Source organism: Corylus avellana, chromosome ca10 (genome assembly GCF_901000735.1).
Source record: "Corylus avellana chromosome ca10, CavTom2PMs-1.0".
Lineage (NCBI taxonomy): Eukaryota > Viridiplantae > Streptophyta > Magnoliopsida > Fagales > Betulaceae > Corylus > Corylus avellana.
In genome coordinates, this window is record NC_081550.1 from 4,524,211 (window position 1) to 4,530,672 (window position 6,462).

The following is a 6,462-nucleotide window of genomic DNA, read 5'->3' on the forward strand; positions in this document are numbered from 1 at the left end:
CCTACGGCTATGTGGGTCTTCCACCATTTGGTCCATTTCGAAGGTCTTTGTCAAAAATCAGGATCCGGCCACCACGTCTTTATTATTATTATTTTTTTTCTCCGGTTAATGCTTCTCGCCGGCCGGACTGATAACTGTGGGAAACCTGTAAACTCCCCAAGGAGAAGCCGGATCTGATCATCCACCTGACCTGGGATTTATTCATATGAGTATCCAAATTTCTTTCTTTTTCTTTTTTTACAAAAAATATCATGAGTTTTAGTTTTCGTTTTCACCAACCATAAGGCCATCTGATACGCATAATTAGTGGATTAGCTCTTTGATTGTATGGAATATGGATGGCCGGTGGCCCTCGATTATCAGGCCCAGCTACAAGTATTAGAGCATTCTCCTCAAGCTGTTTAAAATTTCTCTAAATTTAATTATGAAAATGTACTTTTTTTATTATTATTTATTTATTTAACTAGTTACTTTTTAAAACTACCAAATATCAAACTCTCTAAATATTATTGTTTTATTAATAAATATAATTGTCATGAAACTCACTCACTTTAATTCAATGCGAGAGATTTACCAAAAGCAAAATGTTACAATGCAATCAAAAGACCATATTTTTCCCATCAAAATTTACGTGGCAAGATTTTTAGAATAATAATAAAAAAAAAAAGATGCAATTCTCTCTCCTTATTGGTCTCCTATGAAAGAAACTCAAGATTGGGTTAACCAACCTGAAGGAGAAGCCACTTGGGGGCCGGTGAGCCGCCACTCCCGCCTATTGGGGGTGGCTATGGTGGCCGCACGGCCACTCCCATGGCCATGGGGTGGTCGTGCTCAACCCTCATCGAACATAGGCTCAAATTGAGAGAGTTAGGGAGAGTTGAGCGAGACAGAGAAAGTGAGATGGTTTTGTCAGAAACAGAGGGAGCGTAAGAAAGAGATTGAGAGACAAAGGCAATGAGGGAGAGAGGATCAGAGAGAGAGAGAGGGACAAAGAGATGAGAGATTGAGAGAGAGTTACAGAGAAGGAGAGACAGAACAGAGAAGAGTGACGATGAGATTCAGAGAGATTGGAGAGTGAAAGGGAGTTGTAGAGAGAAAGAGAGACGAAGGGCGGCGCCGTGGGGCTGTGTGGAGCGGCTGATTTTAGCCCAATCCGATGGTGATCAGAATTGTAGATGGGCTCCGATTTAATTATTATTATTATTTTTTTTAGGAGAAGCCACCCAAGGGGTGGCCTCGGTGGCTGGGGTGGCCACCCCCATGGCCTAGGGGTGGCCTTGCGCCAGCCCAACCACCCATGGCCATGGGGGTGGCCTCGCGCCACCCCCAGTGGGAGGGTGTGGCGGCTCGCCGCCCTCTGGGTGGCTTCTCCTTTAAAAAAAGGCCGATTTTAAAAAATAAAAAATAAAAAGGCTGATTAACTCAGGTTGGGTTAACCAACCTCGGTTTCTTTTCATAAGAGACCGACAAGGAGAGGGCATTGCAATTCTTTTCATTTTAAAATTCTTGCCACATAGATTTTGATGGGAAAATGTGATCTTTTGATTGCATTGTAGCATTTCTTGACCAAAATGCTACTCAACAACCAAAATAATATTAAAAAATAAATAGCTTTTGCTTTTGGTGTCTTTATATTTGTAGAAAAGTTTAAGCAAATGCTAAATTTAAATTTTGATAAAGAGTTTGATAAATTATGTTTTTTGTGGATTTTGTTAAAATTTTAGATAAATGTTAACTATGAAGAGCTTGATGGAGATGCTTTTAACGGGAAGAAAATGCAGAGAGAAGAAGAAGAAGAAAGAGGTGGCATGTTGTTGGCCTTGTATGTCAAAATTGCTAGCCAAACCTAACGAATAACTGGATAAGGTAGATTCGTCAAATTAAAAGTTTGAAAAATAAAATTAAGAGTTTTTGAATTTTGATGGATGTTCTCCAAACAGTAGAAAGTTTCCTAAAAATTGAATAAACAAGGTTGTAAATTTTACATGATGTAAAAGAGCATTTACAATAGACTCTTTAAATAAAAGTTAAATTTGAAAAGAAAAATTTACTTTATCAAATTTAAAGAGCCACTTTTAAAATGAGACAAATTTCTTCCAAACTGATTGGGAGGAAATTTCATTCAACCTATTCTAATAAGAGCATCTTCAAAAGAATAGTCAAATTCCTAATAATAATAAGATCTAACTATTATGAGTGCTTTTTCGTCTTCAGCAGAATAGGCAACTTAACTTTTTCTCATTTAGTGTCTAAGAGCATCTCCATCAATAGTAGTCCGAATACCTACTGAAAAATTACAACTATCTACTTTAGCTACTACTTTTTCTCTATGATCTCTCCAACAAATTATCTATTTCTTTCACTACTTGCATTTAAATATTATTTCTCATTCTTATATCCTTGCATTTAAATGTTATATTCTTTTTTTTTTAAGTATACGTTGACATTGAAGTCATTAAATTATTCTTCCCAAATATTATATTGAAAAATATGGAATCAATTTCAAGTATTCAATTGCCATTGAAATCATGAAGTTATTCTCAAGCATTTAAAAATAAAAAATAAAAACGTGTAATCAATAGAGGACCATGTAAACTAACAAATACAAAGCCGTAAGTGTGATCAACAATAAGTATCAGAAAAGCAAAGCAACATAAAACAACCGACCAAAGCAAAAAAAAAAATGAAACTAAATGGAAATATCTAAAAAAACAAAGGAATACAAGAGAAACAGGAATATCAATAAACAAAGGAACCCATTGATTTTTCGTCCATTGTTTATTATCTAGTGCGTGAAAACCTATTCACTGTTCACACTAGGTGAAAAATCTGCAACTTAGCTATTCGGTTAGAAACCAAAAATGACTCAAAATAGTCAAATCTGACTATTTTAAGTCATTTGGCTACTCTTTTGGAGATGCTTTAAATAGGTTGATTAGTTTATTCACTATTCACACTATAAACTTTTGTTATTATTTGTTCTCTCTCACTTTCTTTATTTTACTCTCTCTCTCTCCTCATCTTTTTTTTTTACTTTTTCTCACACAAAATAATATTTAAAGAAAGTAAATAGTATAATAGTGAATCTGTTGAAGTGTGTATAAAAAAATGAGTAGCTAAAGTAAAAATTTGTACTTTTTCAGTAGTTATTTTGCCTACTTCAACATATTTGGGTTTCTAAAAAATTAATGTTTGAATTCTACAATAAATGACTATTAAGAATATTAAAAAAAAAAAAATTGTAAGAGATGACATTCGGCACTTATTAAGTTGGTTGGAAGAAATTTCCTTCAAACTGATTTGGAGAAAATTTCCATTCCTTTTAATATGAGTTAAATATTAAACTTTCTATATCTTTTTCTACTTCAGTTAAAAATTATTATTTTATTAGTTTTAAACTAATCAAGAGAGAGAGGGGTAAAAAATAAGCTGAAAAAATTATATAACTTTAGATATTTTGCTCTTGAAATGTAGGGAGCATCTATGACAAGAGTTAAATATAAAGTGGAGAAGGAAGCTTGTTAAATTGACGTTTTCATTAGTTTTGTTATATATATAATTCTTTACCCACTTCAAAACATTGGAAAAATAAATTGGATTTTCTAAGTAAATGACCCCGGGACGTAATCGACTTTCAAAAGGCCCATTAAGAAAAGAAAAATCACATGTTATATTATTTTTCCTATTGATTGTATCATTCAGTGAATGGTGGTTATAAAAATGTTTTCCATAGTTGATTCTACTTGATCTATAGGATTCTATGCTATTCTAATTTCTAAAGTAAAAAGAATGGTATTTTCCTTTTCAAATTTCTTTCACTTGAAAAGTAATTTGATAAATCAAAACCCAATTATATTCCTATGAATACTATAATTTTTATTACAATTTTTTTATTTTATAAATTAATGTGACATTTTACATGGCATTTATCACGTCAGTTATTAAAATGTGAACTTTCACATGGCAGTCTATATGATATTTATCACATTTACAAATTAACACCATAGTTCTCTATCTCACATTCATATCTGTCCAATTTTTTTTCTTCAAATTTACCGTTAGATCCGTAAGACCAAAAAGATGAATGTGAGATGGATGAGAGATGAAAAAGAATAGTATGTCTCATTTTCATAACGATCTATGGGCGTCAAATATAGACTTGACTACTTACAAATAAGTATACGCGTCAAAACAATTCAAACGGGTCATATTTGGTCAACTCAATACAAGTTGTTTATTAAACAGGTTATTTGAGCCACGTCAATTAACCACTTATTTAAATGAGTTGTGTTATAATTGATAGATTTAGGATTCGTTTGAGTTTATACTTTCAAAAAGTGCGATTTGAAAACGTAATTTTTAAAAACAAAATCAAGCGTTTGGCAAAATCATGGTTTTGCCTTTAAAATCACATTTTAGCCTTTAAAATTTTGTGTTTAAAAAAAAAAAAAAAACTCAAATCGAAATATTTTAGAAACGTAATTCCAAACAAGCCTTTTTCTGCAATTTAGTTTCAAATCGGCACTTTTTACTTATGAAATCGCAATGCAAAATACCCTTTTTAACCCATTTAACTAAATTGATTGAACTTTAAGTTAAATAATCGAGGGGGGGTTTAATCAAAGTTAAAGATGGATTTCCTAACATCAATGAAGAAATGATTTGGCCAAAAGTGAGGGACTCAATTATTAGTGCTGGAAATTGACTAGTCGACCGGGGACAATAAGGGTAGGGGCAAGCCAAAGGCATTGGCCCGTGGCCAACGATCTTGGCAAAAATAGACAAAAGAAAAAGGAGACATTGATGCCCACAAGAACTCTCTCCTATCTCAAATTTGTCTAGCATATCTACACTCTAGCCCAACATCTTCCCCACCTTTGTTTGGCTCAATGTGATTGTAACTCCCACTCATCTCAGCCTCATCACTTCAATTCAAATTCCAACATAAATAGTCTGAATTTAGTCACCTAAATAATTTTTTTTTAATAATAATAATAAAAAAAAACAGTTAATTGAACCACCCTTTAGGTTGACAGCCACCCTGTCGTCCTAAGGTTGGAGCGGTCCGACCACCATTTCAAAAGGTGAGGAATTGGTCAGCAACCCCCTTAAAGCAATTGGTCTCAGACAACTATACTAATCGATGAGTAAGGGCTTGTTTGGGTGTGCGTTTAACACTCAAAAAGTCTGTTCGAAAAAAAAAGTATCCGTTTGGTAAAAAATTGAAAGCGTTTAATGGTCAAAACGCACTTTTGGCAATTTTTTTTTTTTTTTTTTTTTTTTAAAAAAAAAATACCTTTTGACTTAAAAACTTTATTTCTCAAACATAATCTCAAACATGATCTAAGAGAGTGGTTGACTATCTTCTTAAGGTAAAAGGGGTGTTGGTTCACCCAATCATATTTATAGGGTGGCCATCCACCTTAAAAGCATAGTCCGACTACCCTTTCAAATTAAAGACCCCCTCTGGATTTCTTTCTTAACACTATGGCAGCGATCAAGAAGTATTGTAGGGTCTACATAACATTATAATGACAATAATTTTCTCCATTCCTCAAACGTCTTACCGTTGGGCAATCACTTTGTGCCAGTGAGATCAATCACAAGAAGTACAATATCAATTTTACTGGAAAACAAAAGAAAAATAAAAAAACAATGACAATTTAAGAATCTTTTCAAACTGCATGTCACTCCTCTACCATGCATACCCACCCTTTAAATGGTGTCCAACCTACCTACATGTATATTATTGGCCTCTCTTTTTTTCTTTTTTTCTTTTTTTTTTTTTTTAAAAAAAAAAGAAAAAGAAAAATCAAATAAATAAGAAACTTGGGTCGAGAAAAAACTGCGATCGAATAGAAAATAAACTTGGGTTGAGGTGAATGAAAATTAGAAAGAAAATGATAACTATTGGGAAAATACGATTTTTTTTAAATATGATTGTTAGAACGGACAAATTTTAAAAAATATGACCATTAGAAAAAGATTAAATTTTAAAAATATGGCGGTTAAGAAAAAAAAATTAAGTATGATTATTGAGTGAAAGTGAATAGCTAAAATAGATGGTGAAATATACATACTTTAAAAAAATGAGTAGTTTTTAAGCTAAATTTGAGAGTAAATTTGCTGAGCCTGATATAATACTTTGCCTTAAAGGATAAACACGGGTGAATGTAAAGACTCTCCAACACGCAACATGCTATATTATGATCTCTCATCTCGCTGAAAGACTCTCCGAGTATCACTCTCCCGGTCACCCTGAAGGTCTACTTTTCTCTCATTGAATTCTCAAATAAATCAAAACCATTTTCAGATTCCCCTAATCAACATTCGCTAATCACTCAAAAGAAACTCATGGAATTCTTGTACACATAAAATACGACTTTGATTAACATCCAACTTAATTAGAATGAAGATTTTCCTCTAATGAAGGCTACAAAGAACACACTACAAGTGAAAACA

General features: G+C 32.9%; 1 protein-coding gene across 1 annotated transcript in view; it reads right to left on the bottom strand.

Moving 5' to 3' along the window:
- Window positions 1-6,369: 6,369 nt before the first annotated feature.
- LOC132164434 (uncharacterized protein At5g41620) overlaps window positions 6,370-6,462 on the bottom strand; it is a gene marked incomplete in the record, with an annotated part of 2,638 nt that continues 2,545 nt past the window's right edge. Inside the window, 1 exon segment of the mRNA XM_059574946.1 lies at window positions 6,370-6,462.